At 40.6% G+C, this 22,050-nt stretch overlaps 1 protein-coding gene across 3 annotated transcripts in view; it reads left to right on the top strand.

Moving 5' to 3' along the window:
* Window positions 1–22,050, top strand: part of EIF4E3 (eukaryotic translation initiation factor 4E family member 3) — a 485,705-nt gene that overhangs the window by 142,624 nt on the left and 321,031 nt on the right. The window contains exon 8 of one of the 3 annotated variants that reach the window (XM_081820769.1): window positions 5,957–20,938. The exons of 1 other annotated variant lie outside the window; for it this stretch is intronic. The gene's annotated coding sequence lies outside the window, so the exon portion shown is untranslated. Of the gene's footprint in view, window positions 1–849; window positions 4,136–5,956; window positions 20,939–22,050 lie in introns of those variants that run through there. One more of the 3 variants, XM_081820761.1, reaches the window with a different exon arrangement.

Raw genomic sequence — 22,050 nt, 5'->3', positions numbered from 1 at the left:
GGAACTGATATCACGAAATATTTACATATGTCTGGTGTGTTCGGGAACATCTCGGCAGTGCCTGTGCAAAGCTAATTGCACTTTCTTTCCAAATCACATTTTTAATAAAATAGTTTTTTTTTTTTTTAAAAGGAACATGAATACATACAAAATTGTGTTCAAGTGTTTTGTGTACTATTTAGTTCTCTCTCCTTAGGAGCACTCTGATGGGTATATTTCCTCCAACTGCTGCTAATTCAGACGAGCAGCTGAAATGAAGGGATCACTGACTAGACAATTCATGTCATTCTGTTCTGTTTCAACAGTTTGTAGATATCAGAGGTTAGTGTGTTGTGGGACAATTTGCTGAGGGGAAAAATGGGTATAAGCATGACATTATTAGGTTCGTGTTTAAATTAAGTAGAATAGATTTACTTAGGATGGGACAACGGTTTTTCTCCTGATTTTTATATTTGGATACATGTTTATTTCTCAGTTGTAAGTCAGGTGGACATCTACATTTTCCTAGATTACTTGATTTTAGCTGAAACTGTGATAGCTTTATTTACTAGGACCCTGAATAATATTTCTAGCATCGGACTCAAAAATGGAATTCCTGAGGTTTCTTCTCTCTCCCTTCCAGCTCTGCATTTGAGTCATAATGTGCGTTTTCTCTGCTCCAGGTTTCCTGTCTGTGAATTAGGGGTGGTATTTTAAGGTGTGTTCTTCGAGCCTAGGGACCTAATGGCACAGGTGCTGTGTTCTTACTCGGAACATCTTTAAGGTGTTCTTGTTGCTCTCCCGACATTGACCGCAGCTCTTGCGGGGGAGGATGTGGTATGTGTTTTGCCTGTGTTTCTCCTGTCCCAGAGCCCGGAGTTGGCGACGCCTGATCGGAGGTGTTGGCAGCCTCCTCTCCTGCGGACAGGTGAGCACAGAGATGCAACACAGATGCTCCCGTGTGAAGTGGAAGGAAGTTGCGGTTGGTCCTAATTCAACATGTTTCAAAGGGGGACTTGGCTCACCTGCTTCCAGATCATCGTGCGTGTTTGTCCATGTGCCGGGGAGTTTTATTAAAATACAGGTTCTTGCGTCGGGAGTTTTGCTGACTGATGAGAGAATGCATTTTAAACAAACTTCCCCTGGTAATTCTGAAGCTCGCTAAACAGAGGACTGTGGACCAAGTGATTTATACTGCTAGAGATCCTGGAACTGAAATCTTTATCTTCTTTTGGATTTTACTGATGAATTTTTTTGTTTTATCTTGAGGCCTGTGTTATTTTTAATGAGTTCGGGTTTCCACTAAGAATCAAAACTGGTGGTTTTCTAAGTATGTACGAGTATTGGAATCCTAGCGGAGCTCTGGTTCCTGACACACATAGTAGCGCTCCTCCTGGATGTGCCATATCTGGGGTGGGGCCAGCATTTTGGTTTTGAAAAAGCTCCCCACATGATTCTCATTCCCACCAAAGTGGGAGACCTGGACCCCACAATTGTCAGAGCTGGACGAAAGCCTACAGCTCCTCCAAAGGGTTGACTTCACCCTTTGGACCTCATGAAATCTGAAGGGCTCACAGGCTCCCTTTTGAGTCAGGCACCAAAAGAAACATAGATCCATAGAGAAATAGAGGCAGAACCCGAGCGTCACAGTTCCACAGAGTGGTAGGAACAACCTGGAACATCAGTAACTTTCACCAAGTACCAGACGTTTCCTTTCACCGTATGCCCTTTTTGCATCTATGTTTCCAGTGGGCGTTGTCATGTTGTAGCTACCAATAAGTGTCAAATGGCTTTTCTGAAATTTTTTTTTTTCTTCTGAGTATTTCGTCTTAATTTAAAAATCTGAACTGTTGACTCATTAGAGTAACCCTGCTGGCACAACATCTTGGGACGTTCCCTACCATTGCATGTGATGGGGTCTGCGGGGATATTGATGGAAATAGCTTAGGCAGCGATGCCACACAAATAAAGCAAAATTCTAAGAAGAATGCATCCTACAAGATTAGGAGATAAAGGAAGATAAAATGCTAAGAAGGCTTGTTTAAGTATTCAGGGCTTCAGCTAAAGATCTAACCACTAAGATCAAAAGTGTTACTTAAATAAAAGTCGTACAGACATTTTTTTGGTCTGTATTAGTAATGGTGCCTTTTGAAGTTACCCAGTAAAGTGTTTATCTAAAATGCCCTCACCTAAATTAAAAAAAAAAAAAAATTCCATTTGACTTTGGGTGTGGCTTGATTTTAATAGATACCAAAAAGCTGGCAATTGTGTTTATGTTTAGAACTTCACAGTTGCTTTGGCTCTGGGTTCAGGTGGCATTTGGGATATTCCTGTAATACAGAGTTCTTTTATTGCTGTTTGGACCCTGAAGTACTTTTTAAAAAAATCGCTGATGGGTCAAGTTTTAAAACTAGCTGTCTCTACCCTTGAGTAAAGGGTTTCCATAAAAGATAAATGGAACTGACTGAAAAAATAGAAGGTGCCGTGGAAGAGGACGCATAGTATTACCACTGTCCCTGGTTGATGAAATCTACAGCATGATGTTAAATCACTCCTCCTTGTTTGTTGAGAGAATGTTAATCATTTCATTAAGAAAGGTTAAGTAATTAACTGATTTATCATTAGGGAATCAATGACAGACCCTTTTTAGTGATGTATTATAGAAATTTTCTAATAGAAAGTTTGCTGCATTTAATTGCTTGGAAAGAAGCTGGCTGGACCTTGAAAAGGTGGGGGTGGGGCATCTGTTACGTGCAACTGTAAATAATTTTGGAGAAGCTAGTCTATTAAAAAAGAAAATTGTTCAGTTTCGGGTTTTCTTTTATGGCCTGCATCAGGCATGTTGTTGCAGACCTGCTGTTTTGCATGCCTTCTCTGGGTTTAGGAAGGGTTCAACTGCTTAAATGTGTTCATGTTATTTTCTAAATAATGGCTTTTGTTGCAGTAGGATGCATGTTGACAGTAAATGCGCAGTCGTAACTTGGGTAAGCTTACAACAAATTCTTCTACTTGTAGGAGCAAGCCATCCTCCTTGCCGCTGACTGGGGGTGCTTCTCCCTTTTGTCTCGCTGTCCTTATGGCGACTACTGCACAAGGTTTAAATATGCCAGGAAGGGGATGGGATGGGGCGGGGGGGGGATAAACTCCCCATCTGGCAAAAATTTACTTTTCTCTTATACCCTTTTTTCCCCAAATCATACACAAGGTGTGTTTCTAGCTTATTCTTCCTGTGCATATGTTCACTTCAACTGAAAATTAAAAGGACACGTAAAGAGAGATCTGATTTCTATGTTTGTTTTTGTATGTTTCTGTTAGGAAGCAGGACAGTCCCTTTTACTAACTAGAGAGATCATCTCTGCCTTAGAGGTGACTTTCCCGTCACAGAGTACTGAGGTAGAAGACTTCTTTAAGGTAGTAGTAATAAAGCACTTTTGAAAACACTGAACACGGGTTTTATATTGGGATGCAGTGCTTAGGATTGTAGCAAGTGCCCCAGGTGTTGAATAAAATGTGATGTCTGGCCTCAAGCACTTTGATCTTTGAGTTGAGAATAACTTCTGTGAGAGAAATCTGGTGGATATTTACAAAGCCGTTCTATTAAGACTGTGTACGACACCAAAAAGGTTTAATTCAAAGAATAATTCGGTGAGCACCCACAGACCTGCAGCTCAACTTCAGAGAGGACACATTTCTGATCCAGGTTGAAGAGGCCCTTGGTATATCGCCCCTCATCTTACCTCTGTCCCTGTCCCCTGAAGGTGACCTCTGCTCTTAGCTGGCTGTTTTTCATCCCCTGGATTTCTTTATGCTTTTAATACATATGCATGTATTCCCCAAAATATAGGCTTTTCTTGTGCATCTTCAGGTTCATATTGATGGTATACTACTGTATGCAATCTTTAGTAACTTGCCTTTTTTTTTTTTTTTTGTTCAGTAGAGTTCGTAAAATTCATCCATGTGGGTACATGTAGCTGTAGTTGATTCATTTTCCCACTTGAACCTTTTGAAGTGCTGAAGAATATTTGAGACTAGTTCTTTACATTTGAAGCCCAGCCGCATTCTGCAGTATTATACATTGAAAATTGAGGATTAATGTGAAACTATCAGTCCTGACTCGAATTTCATAATTTGTTCATTTGCCAGTGTTTTTTTTGGGGGGGGGTGGGGAGGGGGGAAGGGAGGACTTTAAAATCAAACATTTACCAGGGAACTTGATTAAAAAAAAAAAATATGTATATATCAAGTGGTTGATCTCTTACATTTAAGGAAAAAAAAAAACAGGCTAGGCATTCATCTGAAGGAGCCTAGCCATTTTCTCATTCTTATTTAAAGACTTGGCTTAGAACTTAGCAGTTACATATGCAGGGTAGCAAGTTAAAAAGCGATGTTTAATTAACAGGCGCTTTATACTTCTGTATCCTTGTTATGATATAGCACCTTGTTCTTCAGTGTAGAAAGTGATTTCTGCATATTTTAAAGGACTGGCATCTTTATGGTAAGAAAGCCATATAAATAAAGATATACTCAGATGAAAATCGGAACATGTTTTTAAAATAGTGTGTGTCTACTTTCAGCTCTGTTATCAAACTTGCTGCATAAGCCGGAGTTGATGCTCTGTGATTATGCTAATGACCACAGGAATCGATGATGCGCGAATAGATGAAATCAGTGGTATAACCAGAGAGTGTTATCAGTTTTTTTGTCATTAAATAGTAGTGATAAATAATACACTGTTCGTTTTGAGTAGATAGAACATATTTAATTCTGGTGTACAGAGTTTCGATTTAGTCAGGCTTATTGCTGAGTAAAATGATAATCTTTTGTAATTTCAGGGGAAAGATAAAAGGCGTTTGTGCCCATGTAGCTAACTGACTTGGGTCATAGAAATGTTTACCTTGACTGGCCAGGGAAGGTTGGAAAAAGTTTTTCTTTTCTCCTAGACAACTTGGATATTTGTACTGACGTTTTATTAGGAATATCAGATACTCAATAAATAGCATAAATGACTAGAGAAGTTAAACAAAATGAGTCTAAAGGTAGTGTTTCCCCGAAGAATGGAGGAAAAATATAACAAAGGGGGAATATTTGGACAACGCTCTTTTTAACAGACTGGTGTGTTAAGCAGGGACCATTAGAGTCCGTGTTACCATTAAACAATGGCTTTAATTTAAAAAAAAAATTTGAGTTTCTCATAACAAAGTTGTACTTGGTGATGATTTATTTAAAGAGAAGTAATACTTGTAACTGAGCATCTTTTTCTAGGTCCCTAAAACCTTGTGGAAAAACATTGCCACTGTCGTCTTTGTTGCAAAGGGGTTTCTAAAGCAGTTCTCTCTCAAAGACATGCCTTGCTGGACAGAGTTCAGCAGGTGTTTACTACCATACAACAGTACCAAGTGATGGGAGAGAAAATCAAGGAATAATTAGCTGTGGTTTATAGGACATAAAGAGAGAGTGATTGAAGTCAGTAAAAGAAGGAAATCAGATCAAAGGCCGCTGTGATGTTATTTTTTAAAAACGCGTTGACAAAATGGTTCTCTTGAAAGCAGACTCCCACCCTGGCTTGCGCCGACTGACTGTGTTCTGCCATTTTCCTGTCTGCCGTCCTGTCCATCCATGTTGGCTCTTACCAGCAAGACCATCTGCTCTTCCAGCAGTGGCCTTCTCTGTGGTGAGGCAGGCCAATTGGGTCAACTTTTGTGATCTGGCAGATGTCCACTGGGAGCTCAGATCAGGCCAGGCTCATTTTTATGTGTGTCCAAAGCCAAGATTTCAACTTGGTGAAAGGCTGTGGAATTTATTTCCCAAAGTGGTGCCCAAACTCTGTTCTTCTTTTCTTCAGAACTGCCTCCTTGGGCTGAGATGATTGTTTAATGCTCTTAATTATGCTGGATCCCTCTGTATTTTTGAACACCTGTGCGTAATTCAGATCATGGGTGGTCACAGAGCCTGGCTCACCAAACAGCTTCTCTTTCAGAATGGGAAAATCCCAAGGAGCCTGACCATGCACCGAGTTTGAGAGGCTGAGAAGAGATTTAATGAGGATGGAACCTTTCCCTTGAATTTCCGTTGTGCCCCGTAAAAGATCCTTAGTTCTCACATCGGGGAGAATCTTACGATGAATACCTCAGAAATACTGTTTAAAAAAAAATACTAAAGTCTTAATACATCGCTGGTGGGAATGCATAATTGTCACAGCCACTTTGGAAGATGGTTTGGTGGTTTCTTATAAAACTGAACATACTCTTTTCCATTGATCCAGCAATTGCCCTACTTGGTATTTACCCAAAGCAGTTGAAAACTTATGTCCAATAAAAACCTGCACACAAATGTTTCTAGCCGCTTTATTCATGATCGCCAGAACTAGGAAACAACCTAGATGTCCTTCAGTATGTGAATGGATAAATAACAACCATGGTACATCTAGACAATGGAATATTCAGCACTAAGAAGAAATGAGGACACCTGGGCTGCCTCAGTCAGTGGAATCTGTGACTCGATCTTGGGGTTGTGCGTTTGAGTACCCTCCTCCCCCATTGGGCACAGAGATTACTTAGGAGAAAAAAAAAAGAAATGAGCTATCAAGCCATGAAAAAACATGGAGGAATTTTAAGGGCATATCATGGTGTGAAAGAAGCCAATCTGAAGAGGCTACTTACCATAAGACTCAAACTATATGGCATTCTGCAAAAGGTGAAACTGTGGAGACAGTAAATATATCAGTGATTGCCAGGGGTTGGGGAGAGAGAGATAAATAGAGCACAGGGGATTTGTAGGGTAGTGAAAATATTCTGTATGATACTATAATGGTGGATGCATGTCATGATACATTTGTCCAAACTTCTAGAATGTACAGCATCAGGAGTCAACTATAATGTTGTAATGTAAACTGTGGGCTTTGGGGGATCATGCCGTGTCATCGCAGATTCATCAGTAGTAACAGCTGTACCACTCTGGTATGGGATGTTGATAATGGGAGAGGCTGGGCGTGAGTGGGGCCAGGGGAAATGGGAAATCTCTGTACCTTCCCTTTAATTTCCCTCTACACCGTAAAATGCGCTAAAAAAGTCAGTCTTAAAAAAAATTCCTGGGTTTTAAGATATCCATATACATATCTTAAAATATATATACAGTCGTTTGTCCACTTTACCCATGCCAAATGAACATTAACGTTTCTTGTGAGAACAATGAAGTAGGCAGGGGCCGATTTGCTTTTGAGATGGGGTATTAGTGTGGGAACCTTTTTGGCTACCCTGATCCCCAGAGTGGGATCCTGTAAGAACTATAGAGTCCTCGGTGATGACCTGATCCAGGCCACCCCTTGTCCATCAGGAGGTTCTCGTTCAGAGAGGGGAGCTGACTCTTCCTGAGGGAGATAGCCACTAGGATCAAATCCAGCCTTGCTCCCCGCGATACCATCCATATCTATATTGACACATTTATGTATATGTGATTGCATATATCTAAGCAGGTGTGTTCCTATATGTCTGTATTTTAAAAACCAGAATTACAGATAATACTTTATATGTTTATTTACATGCATTTATTCTTCTCTGTATTAAGAGCATTTTTTCTGTATCAGTCTCTATACAATTGTTAGTAACTACTTGCTCTTCAAGTATATGCATGTCTATTTTCTTCCCCTGCAAAAAAAAAAAAAAAAACCAAAAAAACCCTTTTTGAGGATAGCACCATAAGGACCACATTGTCTCTCTGATGTTTGTAACATGCATGGGACCAAGGAGTCACAAGGTTTTTCTTTGGATACCTGTATTACACCTGGGTGCTAATATACTGCTGTGTGTCTGTATGTTTGGGAGGAGTACATTTTATTGTGGATAAAAGAGGCTAGGTCAAGGATCAGGAACTGAGTTTTAGCTGAGTGGTTTAGATTTTTACAACCGCTTGAGGTCAGAACGTATCCTGTTCTGTCATCCCTCCATTAAACCCCGTAGTGACATCTGTGTCTTTTCCATGGGTTCTGACAATCATACTGAGCATATTTTGCCTTGCAGGTTGGATCATGTATTGGGTGTGACATGAAGAAATGCCTGAACTGTGCATTAAATATCAATTTTTGAGAATCTAGGACATCCCAGCCAGGAGGTCACATACAGTGTAAATAGCCCATGAAACAAGTTATCTATTTAAAAAAAAAAAAAAATCAAAGTAAACTCTGTCTTATGAGACTTTTGCAAAATCAAAGAACAAACAAAAAAGTGGGGGTGGACCAGCTGTACAATTTGTTGGGGCCCAGTACAAAATTGAAATGTGGGGTTCCTTGTTAAATACTAAGAGTTTTTGGAGGGTGATAGCAGAGCATTAAACCAAGTTTAGCCGCCCCCCCCCCCGAGCACGGGGCCCTATGTGGCTGCACTTGTCACACACCCGTGAAGCTGGCCCTGCTTGGGGTTTATAAACTGTCTTGCAGGGCTTTGCTTCTTGCACCAAGATTTCCTCCCCTGCAAAACAGGAAGACCAGGCTGGGACAGGCATGACTGGCTGAGGCCCTCCCTTGCCACTCGCACTCCGCGATCTTGACTTCCTCTCCATTACTGAATCCAGATTGGGCTCAGGTTTTTGTTTTTATTTAGTTTCAAGTTCTTAAATTCCAGTTAGTTAACATATAGTGTAATATTCGTTTCAGGGGCCTCAGGTTTGAAAGCACATTCCTCTCCTTGGGCTGTAAGAGCTGCTGAGTGTAAAATACTGGCCATCTTCTGGAGTTGGTGTTCTCTGCAGGCATTTTGCAGGGTCCTGTGAGGGAAACTAATCCTGGTCATGCTTGCTCTTTTATTCTTCTCTAACCCCTTTTCCAGGATCTTGCCTGTACCTTCTGTCTCTGTCACCTTCCCTGTTCTTCATTGTCACCTGCCCTTGGCTTCATTCTGTAAGAGCCCTGCTGGACCCAGAATCTGAAGGCAGCCTCAGAAAAGAGCTTCTGCTGTTTTCCTCCTTTTATCCCAAACTCTTAATTATTAAACAAGCAGTTTTATCTCGAGGGGCTCTGGTTGGTTTCTTGCTTTCAGGAATTATAAGCTCATGAGGCCCCATGTCACAGAGCCATGGTTGGCCCAAGCTGCAGGAAAAGCAAAATTATCTTCTGGGATGTTCTCCCTCTGCACTAGGCAGTCGGGACACTCTCGTTGATGAAGGTGAGCTTCTGTAAAGTGGTTCAAGTCGAACAGTGTTTGAAGAAAATAATGAATTTTTTTTTTCTTTGTAGTAATAGTACCAAGTTTTAGAATGGTAACGTAATTGGATGATTCTGGAATGTTTCTCCTTGGGCTGGGTAGTTTTTGGTCTCCAGAAGTACGCACTGATTCTCAGCCCTTTGGTAGCTTCGGCATCCCAAGCAAGTGGCTGAGTCCTTGAGGCAGTTCATCTTAGTGGCAGTGATAAGGGCTGGTGTTCAGATTGATGAGAGGCGTAAATGAGCAAATGTATGCAAAGCTCTTAACAAAGAGCTTTTGGCTTGACATAAACACTTGATTTTTGGTGACTGTTTATTATTAACAGGAATGAGTCCTATTACTGGATTTTGTGTTATGAGAACAAGATCTTGGAAGTTCGAGCTCTCCTTTCTCTTTAGAATGTGTGATGGCGTGAAGTTGGGAGGACCCAGCAACCTCTCTCCCATGCTTTCTTGCTTCGTCCACCTCTCCCCACGTGTTTCTCCCGCAGCCTCTTCTCTCCCTGCCCCTTCATCCTGCGGGGTAGTTCTTCGTGACATGATGGCATGCCACAGTTTTGGGGGCACTCTGAGTGTTTGGCGGTGATGTTTTGGCCTGAAAGAAGCCCAGAGAGAAGGTGTGTGTGTGCTTTCTGGGGAGGGGTGTGATGAGTCTATTAGGAGCATCCCTGAGGCAAGACTGGAGGAGGTACTTTTCATGTCTCCATGGGCTTTTCAGGAAGCTCAAGATGGCTGGAAGCAGGTCGGCACCAGTGTCTGCCCACCGCCTTCAAGAAGAGACTCTTTCAGGATCAGTTGAAGACCTGGTGGTGCTTTTTCCACAGAGAAGAGCATCAACTCACCCCCACCCCCACGTCCCCCTGCAGGTCTGCTACCGAATGAGGAAAGGAGGGAAGATAAGTTCCAGTCAATGCGTGATCCTCTGTTGGGCTGTGCTCCCTCAGACACTGTCAGGCTGTGAACACCAGAGCATTCCTGTCCAGCTATTTACCAGATTGCCCATTGAAATTGGCTTTTTGCAACCACCTTAATCTTCCACTACAGGGACTGGAAATGATACTATAGTTGGGTCAAACGTTAGACTACACAAGTGTTTTATATAGTCCTGTTTGGGATTTGAACGTGTTTACGTAGTCTGTATTATTTTTCCCTGGCTGGGTGTCTGGTGTTTAGTTCCTAGGGGAACAGGAGAGCTGCTCAGGATGGCTCACCATTTGCAAACCAGTTATTAACTTGTGATCCATGCACGGCTTTCAGTGTCTCTATTTCCCTCCCCTGGCAGGGCACTTGGAGAATGAACTGGCTGTGCACTCAGCAGGTTGGGAAGAGAGACCACACATCTGCTAACGGGAGCTGCCCGCGGTGATGAGGGCCCATGTTAGGTGTGCTGTCTCCCATCCACTTAGCTACATCTGGGCTGAGTGTATATGGAATGAATTGATCAGAGTTTATAACTGTCTCCATCGTGGCTATGGAGGGGCCATGGGTATTCATGTACCTGCATATTTGTTAGCAATTATATAAAATAGAGAATTTAGTTACTTCAGTGGCCATCAGGGAAGGAACGCCTGGATACATTTACTTACATGTTCACTCATTCACCTGTTTATCTATTCCTCATTTGTTTACCTCTTTGCTCCTTTGTTCATTTACTGACTCCACGCTGCTGCCAGGCCAGGAGGCATGACTTCCTGATGGCCTTCTTCCCCACCTCCCCCCAGCTTATTTTTGGACATTCTCAGGTGTTCCGATACAACATCATTTAGACGTCCAAATGTCGTTATTCACAGAGATCTTTGTCAACAAACCCATGAGATTCATCTAGTTCCACCTTTTGTTTACTAAATATGTGGCCGCCCAGAAGCAAATGACTCATCTGTACACATAGTTACCATTTGTGTAACAAACACGGCTTTCAGTTACATTTTGACTACCAGCACTATACTAGGTGGTACACCAAGTAGAAGCGGCCGCCTTTCCTTTCTAGTCTGAGTACTTCATTAAGACCTGACAGATGGATCTTTCCATTAGGCCAGAAGGCAGGTGTCGTCTTGAGCAATTCTTGATTTGAGTTTCTTATTAGGAGTCTGTTTAGCTTCCCCTCCCCCACCAAATATGTGTATTTGATGAAGACTCTTTTACACAGTGAATTGTATGCAATGAATTGGTAGCAACCAAAGTAAAATATTGTAATCATTTCCTTCTAAAAAAGTACTGATAGGGAATTGCTTTGATGCTTGGGTTCTTCTTGGCTTCTCCAGGGAAAGCTGCCCTTTAAGGAATGTGCAGTGGCAGTGTGAAGTTCATAAAGCTGTCATTTCTCATCCTTTCTTCTCCCCTGATGCTCTGACAGGGACAGAGTGACCGAGACATTGGTGTCCACAGCGCCTAACCCCTTGTTGGATCATTTGATTTCTTTTCAGTCTTCATCCTCCCCAAGTGACACAGAACTAATAACATGCCAAAAGGACTGTTTACCCATTTATTGAAATATAGATTCCCACATGTAAATTAAAACTCCACAAAAGCCAGTTAACTCTGGTGATAAAGAGTTTCATTAAAGCTGAGGACACCATCTAGGTGTGTGGCAGCAGTGCAGGGCACCCCCAGGTTCTGATCCAGTGCAGTCATGGATGTCTGTCACTTGGTGGCTTGGTTAAGAGCAGGGATTCTGGCATTCTGCAAACTTGGGTTTAAAGAGGCTTTTTAACACTCTTTGAGTGACTTAAAGCCTGTTAACCTTTCTAATTTACCTTCATTTTTCTTAACTGTGTATGTGTGTATAGGTGTGTGTGTAAAAGGACATAATGATAGTACTTCATTTGTTATGTGGATTGAATGTGAGAATCCCCACAGAAGGTGATGCGTGGTCCCTGGCCAATATAGGAAGGACCTTTATACATGTTAGTTCTTATGTAATCTTAGGATTATGATTATTCTATCGGTATTGGTTAAAAGTCATATTAAATAGCTAAAAGGGATAAAAGATGCGAACTTGGCAAAGATCACTAAAAAACCGGAAGGAGGCGTACCTCCCAGACATGGAGTGAGTTGGAACGTCAGGTTAATTACCTTGTTGTTGTGTTTTGGGGTTTGTGTTGATGGCATTGGTTTTGTCTCTTGACTTTTGAATAAGCTCCTAAAATATGGTTTTGTGGGGTGTTTTTATTTGCTTCTGAAATTGGTGCAGGTGCAGATAACAGGAAATGAAACCCTAGGCAGCCCGAGGGAGCCTCATTCAAATCGTGCCAAGCAGGTATAATATACAAGTGTTATCACCTTACTGATAATCTGGCGTGCTGTGGGTATTCCACGTGCCATGCGGATTGCAGAGAGTGAAGTCATACAGCAGCTTGGCACTAACTTGCCCGGCTCCTGAGGAAGGAGGAGAGAGAGGAGAGCCCTCATTCTTAGAGACAGTGTTAAAGCACAGCTTCCCTTGCCCAGAAGCACGGGATTGCCGATGCTGTTTTGTCCGTTGGCATTTCACGTTATCTTTAAGGTTGCACCTTTTGTGTGCAGGGAAGGTATCTTTAAGATTTTATTTACTTATTTTATTTTGAGAGAGAGAGAGAGCTCGACCGGGGGCGGGGGGGCGGTGTAGGAGCAGAGGGAGAGGGACAAGTGGACTCTGTGCTGAGCGCAGAGCCAGATGCGGGGCTCGATCTCCCGATCCCCGAGATCACAACCTGAGCCCAAACCAGGAGCCGGATGCTCAACTGATGGAGTCACCCAGGTGCCCCTGGAAGGTATCTTTAATATGTGAGTGGGTACCATGTCTCTGGAGTTCAAGAGTCTACTCTGGGTTTCAGAATATATTACATATTGCCCCACATTCTGACATGTAGAACAATGTGAAAATTGAAGACCTGTGGCTAGAATACGAAGTTTGCCAAATGTTCAAATATTTGGATAGCCCATTGGTTCTATCTAAAAGTTGTCTTTCAGGCTTAATGTGGTTCTTTGTCCTAGAGGGTTTAGGGAGAGACCAAGATTGTCTTGCCAGTATAGCAGGGGAAGTCTCTCTCTGTCCTTGGCTGAATCCTTGTTTTTGCATGTACTGAGCCCGCAAACATGCATGAGATTGGATATAACTTTCCCAGCATGGCCCCCCATCCTGCAGGAGCCACTCTATATGTACTTCTTCATTGAAGCGGAAGTAGACCATGTAGTTAGTTACCTGAGCATCTCAAATAATTTGTCTAGCCCCATGGAGCAGCCAGAGCCTTTATAGTCTCCCTGCGTCCTCACTTGGCTGGAAATCTGTTTTTTTCTTGTTTAGGTTGATTGTTGTTAGCCATTCTCTGGATGGACACAGTCACACAGAGCCATGCTCATTCCTTCCTGGTTTGGTCCCACTTCATTTTGCATGACCAACCTGGTTCCTCCTCCGCCCTCTTTTTTTTTTTTTTTTTTTTTAAGTTAAGTAGGCTCCACACCTACGTGGGGTTTGAACTCACGACCATGAGATCAAGAGTCATATGTTCTTCCAGCTGAGCTAGCCAGGTGCCCCAAGCTCTGGCTCTGTCATTAATCTCCCCAACCTCACTCCACTCACATCCCATGTTTTCCAGAAAAACTCACTTGCCAGAGGCACAGTTCTTCTTTCCCCATTGCTCCTACAGGGAGGGATGTGATGGGGGGGGGGGGGTGAGGGAATGACTTGGGTGGAGGCAATACCAAATAAAAGAAGGAGAAATAAAAGACAAAGGAATGTGTCCAGAAGGTCCAGATTGCATGTCTTGGGGCCCATAAGTCATTCTTCTCCTTCCTGTTTGAAGAAAACTGAAGACCCAGCTCTAGCTATAGAAAAACCAAATTATTCCTTTACTGACATGCATGGTCTCTGAACCAGAAAGAGCAAGATCAAGTCTTAGTGTGGTCTCTTAGTGTTTGGGTTATCTTGGGTATGGATTTCTTGGTCGCAGTTTGCTCTTCTGTAAAATGGTTTGATGATAGTAATATGAACCTGTTAGGGTGGTTTTGATGATAATTCTTGTAACGCCCAATGTCTGGCATATCTTAAACCTTTGATAAAAGGTAGATAATATTAGTCCCTATTATTCTAATGCCTGGAGGCAGTGGTTTCATGGTGCCTAGTCAAGAATTTAACACATAGTGTAGTGGATACTGATTTCAGACAGTTTGGTTCAAATCCCCAGCCTTGCCACTTATGAGCCATGTGACTCCGGACGAGTTATTAAACATTTGTGTGGTTCAGTTTTCTTACCCATAAAATGGTATGGTGGTACCTATCATATAAGGCTGATGGTGAGAATTAGGTAAGTTAATGCATGTAATTCACTTAGAACAGGGCAGAGAGTTGAGAACATGGGGAGCCCTCAGTGAATCATAGGAGCTGCTGTGGTTTGCCCTGATTGTGCCCCTAATGATTATTGTTACCCCTTTCCCATCCAGGCAGAAACAGCCATTGAGAGGACTCACATAGAACTCCTTCACATCCTTCCATTTCCTGACAGCCTGGGGGCAGACACCCGAAACTGAGACTTGGTTGGAGAGCCTTGGTTTGAAACCCAAACTTCCATCATCAGGCCTGAACATTTGGCCCTTTTTCCTCTGTCTAGGACGGAGACACATGGAAGTAGTTTGTAGCAGTTGGGTATCAGGCCTTGGCTTTGCCAGTGGAAGATGGAAAACATTTACTTGCTACTTGCCATAACTTACTTGTATTTTCATTGTTTCTTTCTCGATACCCCCAGGAGAAATAAAAAATGAAACCGAAGTGGAATACATCTTCGTGATTGCCTAAGTTAGCGGGATGGTGGATGGAAATACTTCCCAGGGCATATATTGGTGCTGGAAGATGATGACTTGCATAGAATAGAATATGATTTGCAGTGAATGTATATGGAACCACATGGAAGGGGCTAGTTAGCAAATGCCAGCTCAAGACTCACTAGAGCATTGCTGTTAATGCTTTCTATGCATAATTCATTCCATCCTCACAACAACCTTATGAAGAAGGTACTTTCATCTCCATTTTATAGATGAGAAAACTGAGCAACAGAGAGATTAAGAACCTGCCCAGAATCACATAGCTAGATCTTCCCTCTTCTATATGAAATAGTGGAGAGAATCCAAGCAGGTCATGGTGGCAAGGGTCCTTGGCTGTCGTGTGGTTCATCTGGCTTGGTGTTTTGTTTTTTTTTTTTTTTGGTAACAGCTTTCTTGAAATAGAATTCATATACATAAATTCACCGATTTATAGTATACTCACTTGTGATTTTTAGTATATTTACACAGTTGTATAGCCATGACCCGACAATCAATTGTAGAACATTTTCACCACTCACAAAAGAAATGGGATACTCTTTAACATTACCCCCCCTGCCCTGCCCATTTCATCCTAACCCCCTAAGCACTAGCAACTACTATTTTTTTTTTTCCTATAGATTTGTCTATTCTGGACATTTCATAGCACTAGAATTATACAATATGTGGCCTTTTGTTTCTGGCTTCTTTCACTCAGCATAACGTTTCTTGAGATTTATCCATGTTGTAGCATGAATCAGTGTGTAATACTTTTTATGGCCAAATAATATTCCATTGTATAGATGTACCACATTTTGTTTATTCATTCATCCATTGATGAACACTTGACTTATTTGACTTTTTTTATTTTTTAATTTATTTTATCACTTTATTTTTTTATTTCTAAGTGAACTCTGCCCCCAACGTGGGGATTGAACTCATGACCCTGAGATCAAGAGTCACATGCTTTACTAGCTGAGCCAGCTCGGTGTCCCTGACTTTTTGCTTTGAGGATTAAGATTACTGTGAGCATTCACATACAAGTTACTGTGTTGACGTATGTTTTTAGTTCTCTTGAGTATATACCTAGGTTTGGAATTGCTGTGTGATATGGTACCTTCTTTGTTTAACCTTTTGAGGAACTGCCAAACTGTTTTTCAAAGTCGCCACACCATTTTACATTACCACTGGCAATGTATGAGGGTTGTAATTTCTCCACATCTTCCCTAACATTTGTTATTATCTGTCTTTGTTTTTAACTGTCTTGTTTTTTAAAATTAGGAAACTGAACCTTGGTGTGTTTTAATGACTTGGTTCAAGTTCCATACCTGGTGTTATGGGCCTGGTTCTTCTCTAGGTATGGAAGTTATAAGGATGAAAAACATGGTCTTTATTGCATAAGCTCACTTTTTGGTGGGGAGTTGAACACATAGTCACAATGCACAGTGAGAGTGGCCATGTGGTGACAAGGTTTAATGGGAGTACTTAGAGCAGAAACCTATCTCAAACTTTAAGAAACAGAAGATTACTTAGTGGCTCATATAACTGAAAAGTCTGGTGCTGGTCAGCTTCAGGTACAGATGGATCCAGGTGCTAAAACAGTGTTGTCAGAGGGCTGGATGCCTCTTTCTTTCTTTTGTCCTTACTCTCTCATGGACTCCTTCATTCTTAACCATCTCATTTCTTCTTGTGAGAGGATAGCTACTGGCAGAAGCATGTCCAACAGAACAGGAGTTTTTCTTTGACTGTAGTTCTAGCAGGAGGCTTTCATAACTTTCTCATTGGCTCAGCAGGTTAATGTAACAGCCTTACAACCAATTAGAACACTGGTTCACACTTCATTTCCTTCCCTGGAGGTTAGAGTGGGGAGGGGTCAGTCCCAGTTAGACTACAGGAACTGGGAATGGGCAAGAGAATGGGCAAGGCATGATACCCAAAGGGAAAATCAAAGTTCTATTTATAGAAGAATAAGAAATGATGTTTGCCAGGTAAAACCAGCAGTTGTTCATTCCACTAGCTAGGAAGGTTTTATTCGCCCATTATAGAAATCTTTAAACAGTACGGGAATGCTTGAACTGATTTAATTGGAAGTTCAGCTGTAGGGTGGACTTTGGGCATAACTTGAATCCACTGATTGGGTTCTCAGTTATTCCCCATCCTTGCCTTGGAGGCAAGATGACAGCAGCAGTTCCTGACTGCCACAGTATCCAGAGGAAGAGAGGCCATCTGGTCCAGTTGCCATCCTTTAAGAGTGAGAAACTGCCTTGTCAGGAGCTCCCCTGCACACTTGGCAGGACTCTGCTGTCTTAGCCTGAACTGCCCATTCCCATGATCAGATACGGGTCATGCCTTGATTGGCTTCGCCTGGATTTCTAAACCAATCATGATCTTCATTCAGGCCCAGCTCTTGGGGTAGGTAGGGCCAGCTTTCCCTGAGGCTCCTGGGTCCTGTGGGAGAAGGGTGTGTGCCTGAGGCAGATGAAGCTTCCCTTCAGGAGGAATATGGGAATGGAGGTTGCGGATTCATTTGGCAGCACCAAGCTTGCTTTGCCTTAAAGAAAGAGAGGTTTCCAAGGAGACTCTGGGTGTGGGAAGCAGACATTTCAGGCTAAGGGAATAGCATGGGCAAAGCCATTCTTTGCCAACATTGCATATAAAATTGAAGGGATCTTGATTATCTGTACCTTTTATTGTATGAATAAAGAACTTAAAGAGCAGAAAGAAAGAGGCCATTGAAATTCCCAGTGGCTTGGCACTTCCTTTCCTTCTCCCTCTTCTGTGGAGGTGGGATGGAGGTTGAATGTGACTGGTCAGCCTCAGAGCTACCTCCCTATTGTGTGCCTCACAGCAGAGTGAGACAAGCAAAATCATTTCTTTTATTTTTTATAGCTTTTGGCTCATAATTTTATAAAAACAGCTTTAAGAACCATGGGAGCAGGGTCAATATTTTGTGCTGTGTGCAATGATTTGGGGACATAGCAGACTTTTTACTTTCTTACAATAATTAGATATTTTTTCAGGGAAAGTTTTAAGTTGACCATTGGAGAGGTGGAAGATAATATGGAGGCAAGCTAACACTTAGTTATTTTTTTTCCCCAAACACACCTCATAACTATTTTCAGTTTTTCCACCCTCGTCTATGTAGTAAGCTAGTAATTGCCCCATTACTTGTTCAAAAGGATACTTTTGTGATATGCCCAACTTTGAGAATGATATTCTAAATCATTAGTTGATAAAATCATAGTGACTTCCTGAAACTTCTAGTATATACCCCAGCTGTAAGAGAAGAATTATATTAATTTTTTAAAAAGATTTATTTGTTTTAGAAAGAGAGAGTGCACACAAGTGGGGAGGGCAGAAGGAGGGAGGGAGAGAGAGAGAGAGAGAATCCTCAAGCAGACTCCCTGGTGAGCGAGGAGCCTGACGCGCAGGGCTTGATCCCAAGACCCTGAGATCATGACCTGAGCTGAAATCAAGAGATGACAGCTTAACTGACTGAGCCACCCAGGAGTTACCCCAAGAGTTACATTAATGTCTTTAGTGTATTTAAATCTCAATTTTCCCACATTTATAGGCAGGTGAGATGAAACAGTTTCATTTCCTGCTGGTTTTCATTTAGCATTATATCATGAATGCTTTTTGTATCATTATTCTCTGTAAGCATGATTTTTTAAGGATTGCTACAATCCATTCTATTTATAGTGTACCATCATTTCCTTAACCATTCTCTTTTTGTTGGATATTTACATTGTTTCCAGTCTTTTGGTATTATACATAATGGTGCAGTGAACATTCTAGTATATGAATTTATTTGCATCTCTCATTATTTCCTTAGGACAAATTCTGTAAGTGGATTTTTTGGAACAAATAATGTTGAACACTGACATTCTCTTGGCTGGGTCACCGATTGGTTTTCTGTAAGAGGCTGTGGCGGTTTCCACTTCATTGCACCAGGGCAAACACTGAATAAACTAACCCTCTTCTCTTTTTATTACTGATGGTTTTCTAGGTGAAAGATGGAATAGAATTCTGGTAATATGCTGTTCTTTCATAACTAATGAAATTGTATTTTCTACACCCTCTGGTTTTTGGCTATTTGTAGCACTTTTTTGATTTTCCTGTTTGTACTATATACAGTTAAAAAAATAGGTTGTATGTGTCAATATATTGGCTTATAAGGGATCTTTTTCTGATGTGGATTTCCATTTTTTTCTTTATTTTTCTTTTCCTTTCCTTTTAAATGTGGTAAGTAAAGTGTTTTTTTGGGGGGGGGGGTAATTACCCCATCTCTATGTTCTCCATATTTTCATTATGCCTTTTCAGTATCTCTGATACTTACTTTCTACCCAAAACATTTTTTCCCTTACAGTTACTTTACACTGTTTTCATTCTCTCCCTCCTCCTCTTCTTTTTCCTTTTTCTCTTCTTAAAAAAAAAATTCTCAATCTGTCTTAATTTTGTTTCAGTGTATGGGGTGAGGCAAGGATTTGTTTTGATTGTTAAAAATATAAATAACTTACAATTCCAGGATTATTTATTGAACAATACTTATACATATTGATTTAAAATATTTTAGTGTACACTCAATTTTAATGTAAGTGAAGGCTTGTTTCTGTGCTGTCTGTTGTTTCACAGAAAAGCAATATTATATAGCAGTTATGTGTTGGGCTGCATAGCTTGGACTCTGGTATTAGGTCTCACCAATGAAAAGGCTTGTGGCCTTGGACAGGTCACTGTACAGCTGCAAGGCATCATGTTCTCATCTGAAGATGGTGATGATCATGGAGCCATCTAATGGAGATGCTGTGGGAAGTAACATGGTGGCTGTTTATCTTAGTTTGTCTGGGACAATCCTGTCAAGAATCCTGTCTAGCTTAGCATTTGTCTCAGATTTTTCATTTTATAAGTATTATTATTTTTTATTATTTTATTTTTTGTTATTTTAAGTAGACCTTCACTTTATATGCTCTTTCTACCTCTCCGTGGTCTTACCTTGTCACGTATGAGATGTGTAGCATAGTGACCTCTAAAAGATGATGAACAACAGTCCCTTTCTTTTCTCCTAACCCTTGGCAGGCACACCATCATTAGCACCTCTGTTTCAAGGAATGTGTGCTCTGGGTGAGTGGCTAGGAGTCAATACTGCCATCTGGTTGTTGGAGGTCAGGGGAAGCATGGGACATTTCAGGTTAGTTTACATAAAATAGATGGGAAATAGAGTCTGGCCAGTCATGCTTCAGAGTGTAGGGAAGTAGTCTGAATGTCCTTGCTATGGTAGGTTTTATGTTTTTGTTTTTTTTTTTAATGCATTAAAAGACATAAATCTATATTTTTAGTATTTGGTAAAGTTTAAAAAGTATTTTGTAATAAATACTGTTGGCAAAAATGAGCTTTAAAAAATGAGAACTACTTCAATGAAATATTACATGTCTTTTTTTCCCTATTTTGAAGAACGTGAGCCAGGAACATTACTTCCATAATGTTTTTTTGATGTTTACCATCCATGGGGGGTCATAGTAAAAGCACTGAACTTCGAAAAATCAGGAAATCCATTTGCATCTTTTTCAAAGTTAGTACTTATTTTAAGAAGCTTTGCCCATACACAGCTGCAGAGTGTGCTTTTATATTTTACTCCATGAAGCATGACTTTTCATTTAGATCAAAGGACTGTTTTTCTACATTAACATCACTCATGTTGGCGTCCAGGTTTTCTTTAGCACAGATAAAAAGTGAATTGATAACTATTAATACTGTTGCGCTGCTAACAGAACTCCTTTATGGATAGTGAATGGTACTAGTTTCACATCCGTATCATTGGATGCTTCACATAGAAAATCAGTTAAGCTAATTCCAGTGTTTGATTTTTTTTCCCCCTCCTCCAACTGAATCAAAATAGAGCTCTCAGAATTTCATTCTGTTGAAGGTAAAACATCTAACATTGTTATAGATGACATTATAAGTTCTTTGAAAAGTTTAATCTTAAAGATAAATTTGTTTTTACAGCAATATAAATATGGATTCTGGTGGAGAACTTATTGGGGTTAAAAACTATTTTTACTAGGTAAGGAAACCTGTGGAACAAATACGAACTTGGAAGTGATTGTGGTGAACATCTATTTCATAACTGTGTCCAAATTGAAATATTTGTCTCTTGGATAGAAGCCATAGACACTGGCTCCAACGTATATAAATACTTTACATAGAGACTTCGAGAAACTATTTTGTAAATCAGTGTAAGTGTTCCATTGTGGTATTACACTTTTGTAAATGAGTGCTCTAATTTTTGGTTGCATTTTGTTTAAAATCATTTTGTTTGGGAATATTAATAACTCAAAGAATGAAGTGTACACACACATGTTTTGGAGACTATTAGCAAATTACAGATATGGGGGGGAAGATTGCAAATAGAACAACATTGTAATTTTTATGCCTGCAAAGGCAAGGGAATAACTGAACAGATTAAATAATGATGCTCAAAGAGTGAATAAGTTTTAGTTTTGAAATTCTTTAACCCTGCTGTGTAGTATTTTACCAGTAGGAGATGGAGCTTTTAATTTAAACCAAATAATGTGAGTTCTGTATAGAAATAAAATGAAATTGATATGGCTGCAATTTTGCAGTATCTGTATTTGACCAAGCAGTGCAAGGAATCATAAAGCAAATTTGTTTATTTAATGAGCTTTGTTTTGTAGAAACATTTGTCAAAGAAAGGTACTCAGAATGGAGCTAAAAAGATGATCTGAGAAGATATTTGGGCTAAAATATTTACACATTTCAATACAAAATAATAAAATTAAGAATATCCTCAACTTAGTGGAATTTGTTGTAGCTGATAGGTATGTTAGCACCTGTGGAGAGTATATTTTCTAATATTATGGAGCAGAGATAACTGCTATTTGAAAATCTCAGAAATTCATACTTAATAATTGTAAAATATAACTTTGAAGAGTATTGCAGACAATTTTATGAAAATAAAATATTAAGACCAATGTTTTTCCTAAAATGCTTCTAGAAACTTACTGGTGATGTGGTAAAAAAGACAGTTACAGCCAAGAAACTGATTAAAGTACAGGAACATCTAAGAAAATTATTCTGTTTATGTTATT

This window comes from Leptonychotes weddellii, chromosome 1 (assembly GCF_054177405.1).
Source record: "Leptonychotes weddellii isolate Sample4059 chromosome 1, ASM5417740v2, whole genome shotgun sequence".
NCBI classification, from domain to species: Eukaryota; Metazoa; Chordata; class Mammalia; order Carnivora; family Phocidae; genus Leptonychotes; species Leptonychotes weddellii.
This window is presented reverse-complemented; position numbering and strand designations above follow the sequence as displayed.